Here is a 21,587-nt window from a genome sequence, read left to right as displayed (position 1 = left end):
TTGTGTTCTAAGCCATCTATTTATATAGAGCAGTTTACTCCTCTAAGGAAGACACAATGAGTTTTCCAGTATGTATGGATGCATGTTACACAGACTCATGAGGAAACAGGTAGGAAGACCGCTTTGCGGCCTTTATCTATCCATTATATCTGTGTTTTAAAATAAGTAAGTTGCACCCTGGGCTCGCTCTCTTTCTGAGGAAGGAGAGATGTTCGTTCAACCCCCGTTGTTCTATTTCTGCGGTTGCCGAGTCCCCTCACTTGACACTTGGGGTGACGATGATGAGCCCGAGTTTGTAGAGAGTGAGAGAACAGAATTAATCCCTTTCTCTCTCACTGTCTTTCCCGGACCGCATGCGTTCATCAGAAGAGCGCCTCGTGAATCAGGTGGTTAGTCAAATCTGATTCCCCCTCCGGAATCTCATAATCGATTCTTTCGGATGCGGATTGGATAATGCATACCCTACAGCAGCCTCGGGCTCTCAAGCTGGCAGGCACACAAGCTGTAGAGGTGCTGGTCATATAATTAGAATATCATGAAAAAGTAGATTTATTTCATTAATTTCCTTCAAAAAGTGAAACTTGTATATTATATTCATTCATTACACACAGACTGATATATTTCAAATGTTTTTTTCTTTTAATTTTTATGATTATAACTGACAGCTAAGGAAAATCCCAAATTCCTTCACAACTTTAAATTAGAATATAAATTAAGACCAATACTAAAAAAATGATTTTTAGAAATCTTGGCCAACTAAAAAAGTATAAAAATGAAAAGTATGAGCATGTACAGCACTCAATACTTAGTTGGGGCTCCTTTTGCCTGAATTACTGCAGCAGTGCGGCATGGCCTGGAGTCGATCAGTCTGTGGCACTGCTCAGGTGTTATGAGAGCCCAGGTTGCTCTGATAGTGACCTTCAGCTCGTCTGCATTGTTGGGTCTGGCATATTGCATCTTCCTCTTCCCAATACCCCATAGATTTTCTATGGGGTTAAGGTCAGGTGAGTTTGCTGGACAATTAAGCTTTGGCACTGTGTGCAGGTGCCAAGTCCTGTTGGAAAATGAAATCTGCATCTCCATAAAGTTGGTCAGCAGCAGGAAGCATGAAGTGCTCTAAAACTTCCTGATATACGGCTGTGTTGACCTTGGACCTCAGAAAACACAGTGGACCAACACCAGCAGATGACATGGCACCGAAAACCGTCACTGACTGTGGAAACTTTACACTGGACATCAAGAAACGTGGACTGTGTGCCTCTCCTCTCTTCCTCCAGACTCAGGGACCCTGATATCCAAAGGAAATGCAAAATTTACTTTCATCAGAGCACATAACTTTGGACTACTAAGCAGCAGTCCAGTCCTTTTTGAAGCGAGACACTTCTGACGCTGTCTGTTGTTCAAGAGTGGCTTGACACAAGGAATCCGACAGCTGAAACCCATGTCTTGCATATGTCTTTGTGTAGTGGTTCTTGAAGCACTGACTCCAGCTGCAGTCCACTCTTTGTGAATCTCCCCCACATTTTTGAATGGGTTTTTGTTTCACAATCCTCTCCAGGGTGCGGGTTATCCCTATTGCTTGTACACTTTTTTCTATCACATCTTTTCCTTCCTTTCGCCTGTCTGTTAATGTGCTTGGACACAGAGCTCTGTGAACAGCCAGCCTCTTTTGCAATGACCTTTTGTGTCTTGCCCTCCTTGTGCACGGTGTCAATGGTCGTCTTTTGGACCAACTGTCAATTCAGCAGTCTTCCCCATAATTGTGTAGCCTACCAGAACTAGACTGAGAGACCAGTTAAAGGCTGTGCAGGTGTTTTGAGTTAATTAACTGATTAGAGTGTGGCAACCAGGTGTCTTCAATATTGAACCTTTTCACAATATTCTAATTTTCTGAGATACTGAATTTGGGATTTTCCTTATTTGTCAGTTATAAACATCAAATTAAAAGAAATAAACATTTGAAATATATCAGTCTGTGTGTAATGAATAAATATAATATACAAGTTACACTTTTTGAATGGAATTAGTGAAATAAATCAACTTTTTGATGATATTCTAATTATATGACCAGCACCTGTAGATATAAGCTATGGGTTAAGGAGCGAGCTTACTGATATAAAATCCCTGTTGTTCAACTCTCTCCCTGGATCAAGTGTTTCTCAAGTTTATTAAACAGCATAAGAGGCACTGATTTTAGGAAGTTAAGTCATGCACTATGTTTTTTGGCGCTTAGAACTACCAAGAATTTTAAATAAGTGGAAGAGCTCATGTGTTTCAGAGTATTTCTTATAGCAAGCTATAACAGTGAGCAGGCGTTTTTCCCCTCTCCCTCGCTTATGCTACCAACTCTTGTGCGTGTACTGTATTTAGACGAAGACCCTGAGGAGTCCTGCAGCAGGTGTTTGTTGTACACTATGATTTTGGCGCTCCGTGCTACCAATAATTAGTTGCCTGACTACTTCCTTCAGCTCCGCTGCTGCGTCGAGCTGAAACAAGTGGAAGAGCTCACGTGTTTCAGAGTATCCTTGTAGCTGCACTGCACTGATGCAGACACGTTCATTTGATTTGGTGCTTACGCTTCCAACTCTTGTTTGTGTACTGTCTTTAGACGCAGACTCTGAGGAGTCCTGCAGCAGATATTTTGTTGTTTACCATGGTCTTGGCGCTTCATGCTACCGAGCATTGGTCTGCCAGAGTGATATAATATTTATTTCAGCTCTGCTGCTGCATTGAGCTGAAACATTAAGTGGCAAGCTGTTTTAACATTAACGCTATAATGAACCAATCACAGCCAACCATAACCAGTCATATTCAATCATATTGCGATGAAGGCATTGTCTCCTCTCACGTGCCCCCCCCCCATTCATCTCAGTTACCCCCCACCAGACTCACCCATGCTTTAGGGGGTATGTTGAAACCTAAAACTCAATGGGCTCAGGGGAGGCAAGAGAGACGCGGACTCCTGCTGTAACTTTACCTGCTGGTGTCACTAGCTCACATCTAGAGTAAATTCCTATGGCAAGCTCTTTTTACAAAAAATCGAATGACATAGTGACTCAGAGTTGAGCAGGGTTTTTCCTGTCTCTACCTCTGCACTACATTAATTAATGCATGTACATTAATTTGGTGCTTATGCTTCCATCTCTTGTTCATGTGACTGTTTTTAAGCTGGGACTCCACAGCTGACATTTGCGGTGCGCTTAGGCTTTTGGTGCTTCATGCTACCAAACACTAGTCTGTCCAGCTAATAACTATTCTTTCAGCTCCACTGCTGTTTTGAGCTGGAACAAATAGTTGACTCCGTGCTATGAGCTGGATCTGTGGACTTTTGCAACACACATTTGTCGTGCAACATGGTTTTTGGCACTTCAGGCTAGCAACACTATTTGCATAACTAGGCCTAATCATTATTCTTCTTATCCCAACTGAGTTGCACTGAGCTGAGCTTCTTGTGAATGAGTTCACCTGTAAGAGTATCTCTTATGGCAAGCTATTAATGCTCACCATGGACAGCCTACTTCTATGTGATTGATGCGGCGCTTTTGCTTACCAACACTCGCGTCCACATGACTAGCTGCATTATGTGACTATGGCATACATTATTGTGCAACTAGAGATGTTGGGGGCTTCATGCTACGCGAAGCTGTGGTTTGCATTACTAATTACTCTGTTCTTTTCAGCTCCGTTGTTGCATTGAGCTGGAACTGTATATGTGGGTAACCTACAAGTTTGTTTGCCTCTCTATCAGCTGTTCCACCACATGTTGCGTTTCAGACTGATTTTGACAATTCTCCGCACCTTAGCTTGGAGATGGAGAGGATAGCCCTAAAGCCATTGGTGCAGGGTCTATGTGAACATCCAAGTCCCCACTCTGTGGTTGGTGCTGGCATGCCTGATTTTTAGGGATGTGACGACATGTCGTGGCACGAGATCTCGCGAGATCCAATGTGTCTCGTGAGATCGGACTGGTCTGCGCGAGAACCTGATGATATCCTTGCAAAAACATTTTTGCAGTGTTTACTTAGAGCTAACAATTAATCATTTAAAGATCGCGATCTCAATTCAAACACCCACACAATCTTATTCTGAATGACAAAGATTCAGTTATGTCCTATTATGACTTTCACATCGCGAGTGTCAGTGGGAGTGTGAGAAGCCCCCCCCGTTGTTCTGTTCGCTGCCCATGTTAATGCATCATTCACGCTGCTGCTGCTGATTCAGAAAGAGCAAACAGTCTTTTCAACCACACATTATTTATTTCTGTGTTACAAGACATTTAAGCAACAAGTACTAGGATAAAAGTTACAGTTTGGGTATAAAAAACTTATTCTCTACACTAGTGATCCACAAACGAAAGTATCTTAATGCGTGTATGTATTGTAAACGCTTACCTCTTCCACCAGGTGGTGACAACTGCCCGTTTAAAAAAAGTATTTGTCATTGAAATCGTTCGTCAGGAGATTCCATTAGTGAAACAAGTCTTTATGAATTGGGACAATGACCATACCTGTCAACACTCCCGTTTTTCCCGGGAGTCTCCCGTATTCCAATACCAACCCATCTCCCGCCCACCTCCCGTTTTGTTTATTTTCTCCTCGGGAAAACTCCCGTAATTTGTATGGCCCTACTCGTTACTATGAATAATCACATCAATACATTATTCCAAGGTTGTCCAGTTGCCAGACTTGTATGAAACGAATCCTACTCACACAATAGATACATCATACTATTTTGAACCCATTTGTGACCTCAACCTGGCAACCTACAGCTCTGTTGAGCAGTTGATATCTGCGCAGGTAGACGGGGGAATTTGAATCAAGAGTCACTAAAAATAGCATTAGAAAGCTCAGGTGATGCTACGGCGAAAAAAAAAAACTAAATATAACTGCAAATATAACAACACAGCTGGTCGGAGAAAATGGTTAATTTCTTATCACGAAGCAGCATCGACAATTCCCACGCTTTTTGCAAAGTATGCAAAGTAATGCACTGATTTCAGTATCGGACACGTTGGGAAAAATGACGTAATGCAGCACAATAAATCCCAAAGGCACAATCGCGCTGTGGAGGCAAGCAAAGGGGGCACACCCGCGATTTCAAACTTTATCAAAAGTCTGCCAGGTTACAATTATAATTCTGGATGTAAGAAACACTAGGAAACACCTTCATGTTAAATACATGAAGTACTTTACCTCATGTATTTAATATGAAGGTGTTTCCTAGCGTTTATGAAGGTGTTTCCATGTACTTCAAGTACATGAAATTTTTTGTTACATGTTCCACATGCACCACATTGTTTCCTTTTCTGTAATATAAAATTTGTTATAATAAAGATAAAGAAAAAAGAAACATAAGTCTCATTATCACAATAATTCTTATAAATAATTAGGGCTGGGCGATATAAATTATATTATTATTAATTTAACGGCCTAAAAAAAAAAATCCCAGATTTTTAACAACAAATTCCGATTTACGATTTAAACCGATTTTTTTCCCCCTACTTAAAATCAATATTCAGATGACAAAGAAATTGTTCAAAACAAGCTTTAAACTTTTATTTTGTTTTGATTTTACCTTCTGGGATTTGATCTGGATTCCCCCTTCATGTTAAATTGCAATCAGAAACAACAAGCCAAAAGACAAGATGGCAGGTCCTGCCATTGTAAACCTTGAAAAACGTTACATAAAATAAACATGTAACATAACATTCTTATCATACTGGATACAGTCTGTAAGACTGTCAAAGGTCTTTACTCTTTTTTTTTTTTTTTTTTTTTTAATGGGAGCCGCACTGATAGGGCAGAGTCAATCAGAGAGCCACTTTTACCGCAAAGTATCAAAAGCTAAATCTAGTCACAAAATAGCATGTCTTTTTTATCAATCTGTCATCCCTGATAGCAATGCAATGCAATACAAAAGAGGCTATCATTTTTTATCATTTACTAGTCAAATTTAAAACAGACAAAATAATAAAAAAAAAAAAAAAAAGCAGTATTACTACCTTAATGCTGGAAAGATTATACTAGCCCATCATGCGTCTCCCATCCATGTGCACATTCGGTGTTAAGAGCTGTTAAGATTAAAACTGCCAACTCCGCAGTGAGTCAGTGTCATTGGACGTAGGGACAGAGCAAGTGTAAATATATTTTCTAGTCTATATCTCCATCTTGTTGTAAATAGAGCAGACAGTGTCTAACTGTGTCTACACCGTTAGATAACAAGAATAACAACGGCCAGCTATTTTCATGAAAATCAAATACACTTCTTCAGTTTTTGAATTTTAGGTAGGCTATGTTTACTAAGGTTAGATTAATATATTAAATAGATTTTAATTAGCCTAATACAATTAATAAAATTAAGAAAAGAATGTAAGAATTTCGTTTTGAAAAATTGCCATTTATCTGCATGCATAATTTTAGACAATTATCCAAGAATTTCGGTACAGATAGTAAACATTAGGCCTGCTAGAGACATTTTATGTCGGAGCGGGATCTGAGCGGGGAATTGGTTTATGGCGAGGGTGAGCGGAATATTAATGGGGGCGCTTGCTTGGTGCGGCTACTGAACGACTGAGTGGAGCGCACGTCCATACAGCGGGAAACGTAGCGGAGCTTCTCACCGCTCTGTTTTCGCGCACATGCTCTGCTTGGCAGCATGTCTCTTCGCGCGGGAGGGGGGGGGGTGGGGGGAAGAAAACCCGATTTTCATTCAAACAAATCGATGTAAAACTACACATTCGAGTTAATCGATAAAATCGATTTATCGCCCAGCCCTATAAATAATTATGTATTATGTATTTACATGTGTATTTAACTTTCCTCAGACCCGCCCGACCCAAACCCAACCCCCATCTGTCGAGTCCCCCCCCCCCAACCGCCCCGCCCCGCCCCGCCCCACCGGAGTCTCCCGGATTTCGGTATCCAAATGTTGACAGGTATGACTCAAGCCCCCTTATTTTTTTATTTTTATTTATTGAAATGAAATGATTAATATACATATTTTTTTCAGTAATGACATTTTCTTCAGAATTGTGAGAAATCGTGATCTCCAATTTTATATATATATATATATATATATATATATATATAATAATATTATAAACATGATTGTCAATTTATCCAGAATCGTGCAGCTCTAGTTTACATGTTGTTTATTGCTACATATAATTTAATTAAAATAGAAGTTTAATTTCATAAAGTACAAGTTGGATTTCAAAATGCACCTACATTTTTTTGCATTTTGTGTTTTTCAGTTGAATAAAAGACTGTGTCTTGTCTCATGAACCCAGTCTCGTGTCTCGTCTCGTCTCGTCTAAAAATCTCATCTCGTCTCGTTCTCGTGAACCCAGTCTCGTGGTATTAGTGCTCCGTGGTATTAGTGTCTCGTCACATCCCCTAACTGATTTTAGTATCTGTTCCTGTTTCAGAGTTTTTCCCACAACTCGGGTGTCTCGGGGCCTCATGAGGGAGGATCAGGCTGTCATATGGTTACACCATCCAACTTCTTTGGGTTGACTGGATTTGCGTCACCTAACCTTGAGTTTGGAGTATGCAATGTCAAGATGCTGACGCAGAAGTTCATCCTGTCTCTATCTGAACCGGAGATTGGTTTGTGACCATCGATCTAAGGATGCATACTTCCGCATCCAGATCGTCAAGAGAATCAGGAAGTTCCTCAGATTTGCTTTTGGAATAAAGCTTGCTAATACTGTATTCTTCCAGGGAAACTGGCCTCGAACGCAAGGTGAATTGGTGCGTCTCTGGCCCTGTTGTCTGAATTTTGAGTTAACTTGATGATTGGCTAATATTAGCTCAATCACAAACTGTTTGGAGCAGCGTTTCTGGCACTTATACTGTTCTTACCCAATTGAGTGGTTGTCACATTAGGTCAAGGACTGACAACACGGCTGTGGTCTCATACATTGGTCAGAGAGGATTACGCTCTTGCCCATTGTGCAGGTTGGTGAGACGTGGACACAGACCAGGTTCCTGTCGATCAGAGCAGTTCATGTCCCGGGTCACCTGAACTTAGGAGTGGTCTAACTCTTGAGGCTGAGTTTGGAGGCTGGAGAATGGAGATTGCACCCTCAGGTGGGTGAGTCTCATATGGCAGAGGTTCGGCCGAGTGGAAGTGGATTTGTTTGCTTAGAGCATGCTTATTGCCCGCTCTGGTTTTCTTGTCTCCTCCGTCACCTCTGGGTGTGGACACTCTAGCCCAAGAATGACCCAGGACCAGTCTTATGCCTTCCCGTCGACCTGTTTGCTTCCAAACGATTCTGTTCAGAGTAAGGTTGGTCAGAGTGAACATCTGTTGTTGGTGGTGCCGTTTTGGCGCACTCGTACGTGGTTCTCAGAATTGGTCAGTCTGTTAGCCGACCCCCTTGGGAGGTTGCTCTCAGACACGACCTGCTGACTCGGGCTCTGGGCATTATTTGGACATCCCCATCAGGATTTTTTGGAACTAATGGGTGTGAATCCTGAGCAGAGTTATAATGTGTTCCGGTGTCTTGGCAGAGATTACCGACACTATTCTTAATTCTGGGCTCCCTCCACGAGACACTGTATGCACTTAAGTGGGCTCAATCTGAACCCAGTCCATTACCCTGTAGGGACCTGCATCAGGTTTATGTGGCTGCCATATCTGCTGAGCATTACCCATAGAGGTGTTTCAGCAGGATGTCACCCTCTGGTTTCCCGTTTCATGCAGGGACAAGACGGGTTAGGCCTTTCCACCCAGCACAGATTCCTTTTTGTGACTTATTTTTAGGTTGGAAGGCCTGGCAGGCCATCCATTTGATCCATTTAAGTCTCTCAGATAACGTTGAAATCTTATGCAGTTTTTTGGTAATCCTATCCTCTATTAGAGGAATGAGGATCTGCAGGGTCTGTCAGCTCCTCTTGTATGGACTTTTCCCAAATGTTGGTTAAGTCTTACTGTTTCCTAGGCCTAGTTAATCCTAAGGCTGCTTCAATTCCGTTTCAGCAAGTGGTTGGAGGGCTTTCTCCCTGCTATTCGGGGTCAGATATTGAATATATCTTTAGCCTATGAGGCGTGTGGTGTGACTTCGCCTCTAAAGGTGCGTGATCATTTTACGAGAGCAATGGCTTCTTCTCAGGCTCTCTTAGTGGCAGGTTAGTCCTCTCCTAGCACTTTCATCAAGTTCTACTTGTCTTGATGTGAGGATAGCTCTTGGCTCCTGGGTTCTCCTCCGCTTGAGCAGACTCTTTCCTCGGTCTTCAAGCTATCTAGGTATGTCAGGCGTGATGGTATAACGTTTCCCATAGCGATGATGTCATCGCAGTAGTATTGAAGTGAATCTATAAAAAGGAAAATCTCGGTTACATATGTAACCTTGGTTCCCTAAATAGGGAACGAGATGCTGCGATGCTGGCCGTTCCGTACCTTTGATATTGCTTTCTTCATCATAGTGTAAAATCTGATGAAAAATCACAGCACACATATATGAGCATACGTGACGTATGCTTGTGGCGGTGGTTGCTAAGCGCTACTGGCCAATAAATTGGCATGATGGTATAAGGGCTTCAGAGGTGTTCCCATAGCGATGACGTCATCGCAGCACCTTGTTCCCTATTCAGGGAACCAAGGTTAAGTGATAAGTGACGTGACATACAGCCAAGTATGGTGACCCATACTCGAAATTCAGGCTCTGCATTTAAACCATCCAAAGTGCACACACACTGCAGTGAACACAGTGGGCAGCCATTTATGCTGCGGAGCAGTTGGGGGTTGGGTGCTTTGCTCAAGGGCACCTCAGTCGTGGTATTGAAGGTGGAGAGAGCACTGTACATTCACTCCCCCCATGACAATTCCTGCCCAGTCCGAGGCTCAAACTCGCAACCTTTGAATTTCAATTCCGACTCTCTAACCATAAGGCCACGACTTCCCCACAAAACTTGGTTAGAGATGCCATGAAGTAGGTGACAATCCCTTAACCATGTGTTGAAGGTCACTAGGACCTCTTCCATCCTTGTCAAGGGGAGTGCTAACCTTCTCTCCTTTCATACAACTCAGGTTACATATGTAACTGAGATGATGTATCCATTTTTTTTTTACATTTTGTAATATTGTCATTGTTTTATTTTTGTACTACAATTTTTTTTTCTCATCCAATATTTTGAGGAGACACTGCCTTCCTACATGGAAGAAACGACCCTGATCTTTCTATGTTAAAATACTTTATCCTGTCACAGTTTAAAGGTGCTGTATGTAAGTTTTTGACTCTACTAAAGCATAAACATACAGTACCATAATATGTTTGCAGATATTTAAGAAAAATGCCAAGTTAACATTCGTATTTATCTGAAAAACAATGCTACAGTTTCTCTTTTGAAAATGTTCGTTCCGGGCCGGAATGTCGGTCTCTGTTTTGGTTTGTGAAACCCACCCACTGCAAGTTTACCCAATTGTATTTTGGCACCCCGGGTTGCCAGTTGGCGGAAAACACAGCGTATTTAATATCATTCATCGTGAAGTGATCTACTTTCTGTTTCATCAATCAAACACATACAATAAACATAAATTAAATTATTCCTGGATATAAAAGTGTAAACACTCTGGCTTTCAACATTGCTTATTTTTTTTGTTTAGTCCCACTTAGCAACATGGGCTCAACCAGTGGTGTGAGTTGGGGGCGGGGCTATCTGTTTTGCCGACCATTGAAAGGCGAGGGAGTATTTAGGAAACATGTTTGGAACACAGATTTTTTCTGAAATTTCGTTTGGCTCTCTACTGGAGCACAAATTTCACACCCTCTCCTTATTTACCTATGAAAGTTCAAAAACAATTATTATTCCAAATTATTATTTTTCTCTGAAGACATGCAATTATGTGAGCACAATTCCAGTTCATTTCATTTGAACTTGCTTAATACTTGTTGGGACAGTATGATTCTTTATTGACAGACAGTGAAAACTATCCATGTATTTTTATTATTTTTTTTTATTAAAAAATATATATATAGTATTTAAAAGCATTATAAAGTATAAGTTAAGTTTACAGTATGCCAGTAACTTTCTTTCATTATTTCCGATTCAAGTAGTTTTATTTTTCATAGGGATAAACTGCTTTTAAAGTTTATGATTTTATACTCTTCATTTAAATACATTTTTCTGAATTAAGAATTTTTTTTTAATTAATCTAACACAGGCATGTTTGTTCAGGATGGTAAAACTCAGACTACTCAATACGATTGCACCTGTATACTTCTACACTGCAACCGTGGTCACATTCACCCGCCACTTCCTCCTCTTCATGCCCACTGTTTTCCAAAGTCCAGATGAGGCGCTAAATCCCACCATGCTGGTCCACATTGGCGTCTTTCTATTCCTCATTGGGAACGCGCTGGGTAATTACACAATGACTATATGGTACCCATCTGAGAGTGCCAACGAGACAGTTATTTCCAGTCTGTTCACCTGACTGCCCGGACGAATTGACGCCCACTACCTCCTGAATGGACGCCACACTTCTGCAAAAGTGTGTAAGAAAGTGATTCTAAAACGGGACCACCACTGCTTTTTCACAGGAAACTGTATTGGGAATAAGAACATGCGCTACTTTATTATGTTCAGCATCTATACGTCCTGCTGTTGTCTGTATTCGTTGGTAATTGGGGTGGCATATCTTACGATGGAATACTCCATTTCCTTTGAGAACCCACTGACGTTCCTCACTCTTCTGCCGCTCTCGACAGGTTACTTCTTCCTTGGTAAGTTTAATTCAGTCTTTCTTGAGGCTTTCCTGCTTCAAATCCTGGATAAGTACATTCTTTCTCTTTTTTCTCCCCCTCAGGTTCGATTTCCGGTCTCCAGTTCTTTCTGGTTATAATGCTGTACGTCTGGCTGGGTATTGGGACTAGTGAGCGCTGGTTTCTGCTGTCAACAGCTTATACTAGTAGCCCGAGGGCAAAAACCTGGTGTGAGCTACAAAAAGGGCAGTTGTCAGAGGGTCGGGGGACCTGGCGTGCCAACCTGACTGATGTTTTTGGTTCCCGGTGGGCTCTGGGCCTTTTCCTACCAGTTCAGACTGTGGAGACCAAAACCTGGGGAACTGGCAGGTCTACCATGATCACAAACATGACTGAAAAGCCAAGAACTTGCCATATCAGTGTGTTTATCATAAGTTGGCCTGTGTGGAACAGTTATTAAATATGATCAGTTCACTCGAGTTGTGTTAGCCCACGCAACTGATCTACATTTTTAGTGGATTTCTGTCATCGCTGCACAAATTAGGAGAGCGTTATGTCACAAAGGTGTGGTAAAGCCAATATCTATGTCTGTCATCACTGTGCTGAAACTCAATTTCAGCCCTAGTTCAGGGCAGCAGTGATTAGCAGCGGTAACCATCAGAGAAGGAGGCCAGGATTAAAGGATGGATGGGTATTTACACAAAACAATGCACACTAGTTAATCAGAACACTATTACACAAGTGGCCTGCTAAAATGTGGGTAACATTTAGGTTAGTTAGAAATTTTGGCCACATGCCACAAGAAAATTTAAATGTAACATTGAAATGTACTGAACTGCGATTTAAAAAAAAAATAAAAATCAACATACTGTAGGTAATGCATAAATGATACATGAAATAAATACTTTTGGCTCAGTTTCTTTTAGTACTTTTAATTAGCAAGAATGCATTAAAATTGATTAAAAGTGACAGTAAAGACATTTAGAATGCAACAAAAGATTTAAATAACTGCTGTTCATTTAAACTTTATATTCATCATCCTAATGGTTTACACAAACATTAAGCATCACTTTAAGTTATCATTTGATAAGTTATTTTAAATTGTACTATTTTCCTAATATTATTGTTTTTACAGTATTTTTGATTTTTAGTTAGCATAGGAGACTTGTGAATGGTAATGTATGTCTTCACATACTTTGCATTTCTATTTAAACATTACAGTTATATGAACTTTTTGATACTACTTCCATTCAAGATTCAAATTTCTGAAATTTCAGTTCATCCTGTTTCAGTTCATTTCAACATATTTCTGTTACTAGACCAGGATTTAATTTTCAATTCATTTCTGAATAGCACACATGTACTTGATACCAGCATCATTCTTCTAAAAATGTCTGTTGTTTCATATCTTTAATTATCTTTGTCTTTGGCAGTAAATGTGGCTTATGTTTCTGTGCACTCTGTCCAACATGGTCAAAATAGTAATAATGGAGGGTCGCACTATTCTGTAATTGAAAACCCACTTATAAAACAGCAATCCACTATTAAGTTTCATGTCAGCGTTTCAATTATTATAAGTGCACACTCACGATTGCTCCGCTCTCAGTCCTGTTTGACGTTTGGAAACATGGCCCCTCAACATCCTTTGGCTGCAGCTGAATTGAGCATCTTATCTTATCAAAAACATCTTAACTCTTCATGTCCATCTTGACTGGATCAGTTGACTATGCTTTGTTTAGTTGTTTAGAAGCTGCAGTTTCCATTTGCATTGCCAATTACACTATCACAGCTAAAATTATATTTTCATGTCATTTTTCTACCACCTATTTAGTTATTATACTGTTGTGAATTAATACATTTCTGTATTAATAAGTTTCTGTATTTGATACTTAAAAAAAATATGGCATGCAATGATAATGAACATGCATTTTCTGTTGAGGAATATAGTATTTTCTCTCCATATCACCGTGTGCTGTGTATGCTCTTCTATGTCATCCGCGCCAAAAGGATGCACTGTTTCTACGTGTATTTAGCTTTGATTTGAAATAAAACAGCGCATCCTTGTGGCGTGGATGACACAAAAGAGCACACACAGCACACGGTGTGTGATATGGAGAGACACAAAGGAGACTCGTTGACAAAGGAATTATTGAATAAAATCATTATTTTTGTTTTCCTTCACTAACAAAAAAGTGTTCCCGTCGCTTCATTTAACCCAGATTGCAGATGGAGTATTCTGACAACGACTTTCATACCTTTTATGGACCTTGACACTGTTATTTACTTGGCAGTCATTGGGACAGTGTCAAGCCTCCCGGTTTTCATCCAAAAAATCTTAAATTGTGTTCCGAAATCGAAAAAAGCTTTTACGGGTTAAAATTACATGGGGGTAAGTGATTAATGACAAAATTTTCATTTTGGGGTGGAATATCCCTTTAACACATTAAACCATGATTTACGGAACAAATTGTTCAAACTTTAACTAATACCCAGGGCATAGTTTTAAAATATCTGACATTTTATATTTAAAAAGCCTTTATTTTTGAAGGCACATAAAAAGTCAAATGACACCTACAGAATACAAAACAGCACTTGAGTACAATGCTAATACTAAACAAGCCTATTGCATAGATTTCTACAGCAAAAATATGTCGTTCTGATAAATCAACACGATGTGTACAGCAAAGTACACTTGCACAGTGTACATGCTATGACATAGTGCATTCATTACTCCACTAAACCTGACCTCTGTCATTAGTACCTGCTTTCCCAAACACAATAAACAGTCTGTTTGCGTGCAGTATAACAGATTGCTATGGAAAAAAATTCAACCAGTACATTTGTCAATTTGATCATTCACATCCAAATCTTTGTTAAGAATGTAAACTCAATAATATGACACAAGGCATTACATAACGACCACATTTGAAATGCTACTTCAAAAACACTCTGACCAGCACAAATGGTTATAAGTACTCTTACTCTTAACCTCCATTGGTCTTTCTCATAGATAACAAGAACATTTACTTGGAGACGCATTTCAGAACACATTATACACATACAAATAATGTTTATTACAAACATATTTTTTTACAAAGTTTCACAAAGATGATCCTGAATTTCACATTTTCAACTGAATTAAAAAAATAATTGGGAATTGTGTACTTAAGTATAAGTACTCAAATCTTTGTCAAAGGCATTTGTGACCCTGCCTGTGGAAACCCAGCTGAAGTAATTTTTTTGTGATTTACTGTTTTCTACATAAAATAATCCTTCATAAAGATGTAGAACATTCTGTGAAATATAACCTTTATATCTTTAATAATGACTGAGTAAGGACATGTCAAAGATTGAAATCAGTGAAATAAATGGTTGAAATCAAACTTTGATGCTTGTTATCTCATAATTAGATTTGGAGACTTTAGCCTTGATTTCACAGACAGGGTCACATTTATTAGATACAGAGATTAGAAATGAACTGTTTTCCATTTTGATTCATTCTGAGCAGAAACTATTTTTAAGTTCCAGTGTTCCAAGGCCTCCTTTTTAAATAGTTACCAATTAGATTGAGATAAAAGAATGGTTAATAGCATTCTTTTTTTAAATAGAGACTACACTGCTAATAAATACTGAATCACTGAATCAGTTAATTCTGAAAAAGATGCAGTTTTAACCTAAACATTGTCTTTATATACTTTGGACAAAAACACACAAGAACAAGAATGATGTTGGATAGATAACACTTTGGAGTGAGTAACTAGACCTCTGGACTCTACTGAAGACTTAAATCTTTGATGTTTTCAACTGATATTATGACAAATTTACTAAACAATTGATTAGAAATGTGCCAAACTTGAAAAGGTCTGAGCAAAGGTGGCGAAAACCGCAGAATACAACAGCTGAAATATTAAGATCTGAACCTGCTACTACACCATACAACCCACGTCTGTCATATCCTACTCTGCACCCCTTACAGAATCCGCCAGTGTGTCCGCTGGTGTCTCTTCACTGTTTCTGGATTTCTGGAGGATAAGTTGCAATCTCGTCCAGACTTTGGGATCTCCACTACATATGGCCTCCAAGAAGAGGTCAGTCTGAGCCTGCAGACTCTGAAGTTGGGCCTGGGATCGTTTATTTGTCGAATAAGTTCCTTTGTGCGCAGTGTGATGCCCAGCAGGGCCTGACCGATTCAAAAATGTTATACGTGTTGCAGAAGCGTTCGCGTTTGCTGGAGCTTGGAGAAAGGGCCTCTGGGATACTCTCCATATCACTGCTCTGGGTGACTGAAGCTTTGGGACTCTTTTGAGGGAACCAAGCGAGGAAGGAGTCAGTGCAAAGTGAGAATGGTGACGTGGTGGTGTGGGGCTCCTGAAGGTCAGAAAGCCTGGATGAGGAATTTTCCAAACCCATGTCTTCAACAGTGTGACCAGTTTCTCCCAGTGATGCAATGTTGGGGTCTACACCATAATCTTTAAATGTCTCAGACACATCCTGCTTCAAAGAGGAACCGTGGAAAGGTTTATCATCGTAACGGCGTTGTTGATGTCTTCCACCATGACTGTGGTTTGACCTCTTATTGATAGCACTGGGACTCTCGTCAACTGTAGACCCTTGTGCAAGATGTGGGGTAGTTTTCTGAAAGGCGTTTTGCATGGGAACATGCTTTCTGGAATGTTTCTTCTTGTCAGAACTGTGGCCAGTACGGTCACCAGCTGGCATGACTGGCTGTAGGAAAAGCAACCGGTTCACATCTAGTGAAGTGTTTAAGCTCCAAGGTTTTAGTGCAGGGGCCACAGAGTTAGGCTGAAACAAGAATTATCAATGAACAATTTTGAAAAACAGACACAGTTTGTTAATAGTGTATGACTAGATTCTTCCTTTTCTTCATTGCGGATACCCTTATGTCATTGACCCAGCTGCAATATTTATAAAACAATATTTATGGTAATCGCCTCATTCATTTTGTAGCATGTTTTCCACTTAAATAGCGTAGCTCTGATAAGAAGCCGCATCAGGCAAGTAAGCACATTTATATCACATCTTTTGTGTATGTAAAATTACTGTACACACAGAGCGGGCAATAAGAGCCTAAGCAAAATGCCTGTCTACTTTTGCATACCATTGGAAACATTTAATTATCCACACCAATAAATTAATTAGGTTCAGTAAAGAAAAACCGTGTAGTGAAAAATATCTCCCCTTTTATCAATATCTCAGCTTTAACCAAACCCATTTCTGAAATGGTAGGTAAACTTGCTTTAAATGGGCAACTCAGATGCCTTTTGATATTAAAAAAAAAGAGAGGGGAGCGTTTTTGATGTAATGTACAATATTAGAAGAAAAATTCACATTTTCTTGCCTACTTCAGGAGTTCAATTACTTTGCGTAATTTAAAGTGCATAAAAACACGCTGATCAGTTTAAATTATTTAAAACATCGTATTATCAGCTTTGTTAGTTAATACTCTTTTTAGTAGGGCGCTACTTTCTTTTCTTGCACTTCACCTACGATGCGTGGGCAGCAAGCTATTTTTCGCAACGTATTCATTATCCAAGAATCACAAGGCAAACGGCCAGTAATGAGCAGTAAATACCAACATATTTAGAAAATTATAGCTTTGAGACCACACACAATACCGTAACTGCACACACAAACAGATATGTGCTTTCCTATGACTCAACATACAGAGACAAGGGCACTTACAGAATTGTATTAATTTGTCATACCTCCTTGAGGACAAGGTTGTTATCATTTTCGATCATTGGAGAGAAGACTGGATGTGAGCCAGAAATGAAAGGAACCCGAGGATTAGCTGTTGGCATGCTTTGTGACTGCAGCCGTACTGGTTGGTCCCATGTCTTCAAAGTCATTCTGGTCCAAAGCACTAAAATACTCCTGAGCTGGCCATCTACAGTGAGAAGATTTTGCCTTGTAAGGAAGTAAAATCCCAGGTAATTATGTGCAGTTATACACCTATAGACAAAGCTAATTATCCACAATATGTATAAATCATAACTACGTATATAGGGGATTAGTTACAGTTATACTAAAGTATTTTTTTTAAAAACAACAAGGGCGTGAAATCTACTTTTCTCATGTAAGCTGAGACATTAAATAATACAAACCGCCCACTACACAAAGCTAGAAAATCTACAAACAACAAACCTGAATCGCTCTGTCGAGCTCACTGGGGCTTTTTTTTTCTCGTTTGTTTCCTCCGCCCCTGTTGGATATTCTGGGTGGTGGTCGAATTTGGGTTTGATTTCAGTCCATCTGTAGAGCCCTGATCCAGGCAATGACTAAGAGCAGGACAGAGGCATGGATTTAAAAAAAAAGAAAAGTCAAAACCCTGAAAGATGATACTAGTCAAGTGTGACATGAGCACATTTAGGACTCAAGCCAATGATATGCAGCTCCTGGCACTTAAACTCACTCAAAGACCAAATTAGTGGATTTATATCGGGTTTTATAAACACAAACAAACAAACAAAACACTTTATCATAAATTACCAAATATTACTAAAACAAAAGTTTCTCACGGTAAATAAACAGCCCCATGAACGAATCAGAGACTGAGAGAGAGCTTTGAAAACAAGTAAACAAGTCCACGAATATAAGCTATGACCTTAGTGCACACCCATACAGAATACATAATAATAATAAAAAAATCTCAACATCTTAAAATACATTTTGACAACCCAGAGCAGCACCTTGTTTTAGATCTTGTATTGAGAGTAGTTTATACAGGAGTTACTGCAGCACCTGACACACGATGCCAAACACGAGACTCTCCCAAAAAAACACACTACAGCACAAAACGCTAGTTTTTCAATACTCACCGAGAACAATTCTCCTGAAACTCCCTTGTTTGGTAAGGCTTGTATGTAAAACGACGCTAAACGAGTGAAAAAACCAAGCTTATAATTTCTGTTGTTGTGGAAACTTCGGATTGCCGGGAGAGAGCAAACGTGAGTTTACAACCAGCTCCGCCTCCGCGACTGGGTTAAATGGCTGTTGCCAGGGGAACCGACGAATCGTCACCTGCTTAACAATGCAAGACACGCCTTATATTTCCATATGGCCTTCTGATTGGTGCAGAGTTGAACCATTGCGACTGTAAACGGATCTGAAGTGTGCACTGTGAAATCTGCACTGCAGCTTCAAGGGTGATCTAGCACCGCGCTGCAGCGTCATCTTCTCATCCCATGATTTTCAATACATACAAAATGTAATGCAAAGAATGAAAAAAACCACGTAACAAACAAACACTGTGTGGTTTTTTCCACGCAATTCAAACGTCAATGACCCCACACGGCAAAAAGTTTGCGTAGCACAATTCAAATAAATAAATATTGGTAAAGCGGCGACTGTATTATTATTATTATTATTAGTATTATATGTCCACAGATGCTATAAAATGTAAAACTGGTCAATTTATTTAAGTAAATATAGGTGCCTCCTTCTTTTTGGAGTGGTGATCATGGGTCCAGGTGGCCCTGAGAGATACACCTCTAGGCTACATATCTTAACTGATCCTTAAGATCCTTTTCGTTCTAAGTCAGTGGGAAATATTAAATACAAATGTATTTCCACAGGTCATGCCTACATGGCTTTTGGCCAGTTGCAGCAACCACAGAAAAAAAAAAAAAAAAAAAAAAAAAAAAAAAAAAAAAAAAAAAAAAAAAAACACAGAATTTGCCATCCCAATTCCCAACAGGCCCAGATAAAAGTCTCTTCACTAACTCCAACCTCGGGAAGAGTCATGCCTCCAAAAATGACATCTATTCTTATTATGTCATTGCCAAAATATTGCATTTAAAACAGAAATCAGATACATCAAATCAATTGGAATGTGAATATTGAATAGATACATGAAAAGATTAAAAATCCAAGAAAACACAAACATCAATTCTAAAAATCTTTTAATCGGGTTTCATTAAATTTCTTGACTATGTGAAGAACATAGCACTCGACTATAGGTCCCGTTCCCCTTAAATAACACTTATGCTTTAATTGACGTGTATGTAACCGAAAATCAAATGGGACATATTCATTAAACTGACTTTTTAAACATTTTAAACCTTATTTTAAATCAGATTTATGTTCACTGGTAATATTTAATATATTCATGTTTAATTGTATGACATCATGCAATTAATAAGTGAAAACTTTAGTAAGTTATATATACTTCTTGTATATATCTAAATGACAATAAACAATATATACCAACACCTCATTCCATTCTTTTGATCAAGAATCACACACACACACACACACACACACACACACACACCACACACCACATCATAACACACACACACTGGCCAAATGAGTTGTACACAGCAAACATATTTTTTTTAATAATAATCAGAAATAACAAAACAGATAGTCATCGTCTATTATGAAAGGTACTCTTAAAGCTGTATAATAGCCTATTAAAGTCTATAGTTAACAATATTTGAAAAAACATACATTCTGTATAACATTGGGAATTAAACGTAGTCCTTTGGATGAACACTATTGTATTCTTATATTTAGGGCCAGCCGCATAGATAATGATGGTTCTTTGGTTCTTGATTCCGGCACTTAGATAGACCTGAGGTCCAAAGTCCAGTGAAAATCAAGTCATTTTCATTGACAACAACAATATACAAAACACCCAACATTCACCTCATATCGTGATGCACGTCTGTCTCGGTTCCTGTTGACTGGCCCTTTTCAGAGCAAAAGTCTTGTCATTACACAGTGCACACATCACATCTTTTAGTTTTTGCCAAAGTTAAAATATTATAGTGATATGTACTAGTATAATGGGACATTGACTTTGACAGATCACCGTAATCTTCGAAGAAACACATTGTGAAAATAATTATTTTTATTATTACACACCTAGAGGTCAGGTATTCAATTTAAATGCTTCAAGTCGAGGAGCTAAAGCCACAGAGAAAGCTTTAGAACATAAAAGCAAGAAAATACCTATGTATGAAAAGATTGTCTAACAGGGTTTTCACATAACTTAGTGTGTAATATAGTTTTAGCATAGCAGTAACATAACACTAAAGAGAGATGAAATTTGGCATTTTGTTGCTGTGCTTCCTTCTGGATTTATGAACAAATACACAATGGCATTGTTAATATATTGATTAATGGGAATGCACCAGTTTTTCTTCAGTGGATTTTAATAATAAATGGGAAGACTTGGAAAAGTGGCGGTTGTGAAACCTACTTATTACTATCTTACTTTCACTACAACTAAGATACAACAATAAAATAACAATCTTATTATATTATAATATTATAAGTCCATAGGGTTTCATTCAGTCCCAGATTTTAGGTTTGGTCTTCGGTTTGTTTTTTTCTTCTGTAGAGAGCTGCAAGCACAGGAGTGTCCTGTATAGATGACTGGAAGGCCCCCATGTGCTGACACAGACGACCCCATCACCATAACACTGACTCTGCATCTGGGATGGTGGGGTGCAGAGCCGTGGCAGTATCCATATAAGTTAATGATGATGACGGTGAGGGTCGCACAGAAGGGGGCGGATGTGCATGATTGGCTGGCATCACGGCAAGACAGCATTTACCTACGGGGAGGCTGACACCTGTAAGAGAGCACACATTACTGTAAGTGTGCCACTTATGCTCAGAGGACAAATGCACATCTTTGTCCTTCTGTCCTTAAAGTACATACAAGAGACCTGCTGCGTATCACTGAAATGTGAGATTTCATTACAATGCTTTGTTTTAGAAAACCTAGTGTGATGAGGTTTCTTCATGAGGCCTTCTCTTGAATAACCCGTTGTTAAGTGCAACAGTTAAATATTATAACGAACGAAATCAACTTGGACTACTACATATAGTGGTTCTTCATCAAGATGAT

General features: G+C 39.3%; 1 non-coding gene and 2 pseudogenes across 1 annotated transcript; 1 reads left to right on the top strand and 2 right to left on the bottom strand.

Moving 5' to 3' along the window:
* Positions 1-9,907: 9,907 nt before the first annotated feature.
* Positions 9,908-10,030, bottom strand: LOC122144586. The gene has a single exon (XR_006159768.1). It is a non-coding gene; the product is annotated as a U6atac minor spliceosomal RNA (small nuclear RNA).
* A 1,148-nt stretch (positions 10,031-11,178) lies between these two features.
* On the top strand, positions 11,179-12,356 carry LOC122134072 (annotated as a pseudogene).
* A 3,111-nt stretch (positions 12,357-15,467) lies between these two features.
* Positions 15,468-21,205, bottom strand: LOC122144578 (annotated as a pseudogene).
* Positions 21,206-21,587: the final 382 nt, after the last annotated feature.

Source organism: Cyprinus carpio, unplaced genomic scaffold, assembly GCF_018340385.1.
Source record: "Cyprinus carpio isolate SPL01 unplaced genomic scaffold, ASM1834038v1 S000006728, whole genome shotgun sequence".
Taxonomy (NCBI): domain Eukaryota; kingdom Metazoa; phylum Chordata; class Actinopteri; order Cypriniformes; family Cyprinidae; genus Cyprinus; species Cyprinus carpio.
This window is presented reverse-complemented; position numbering and strand designations above follow the sequence as displayed.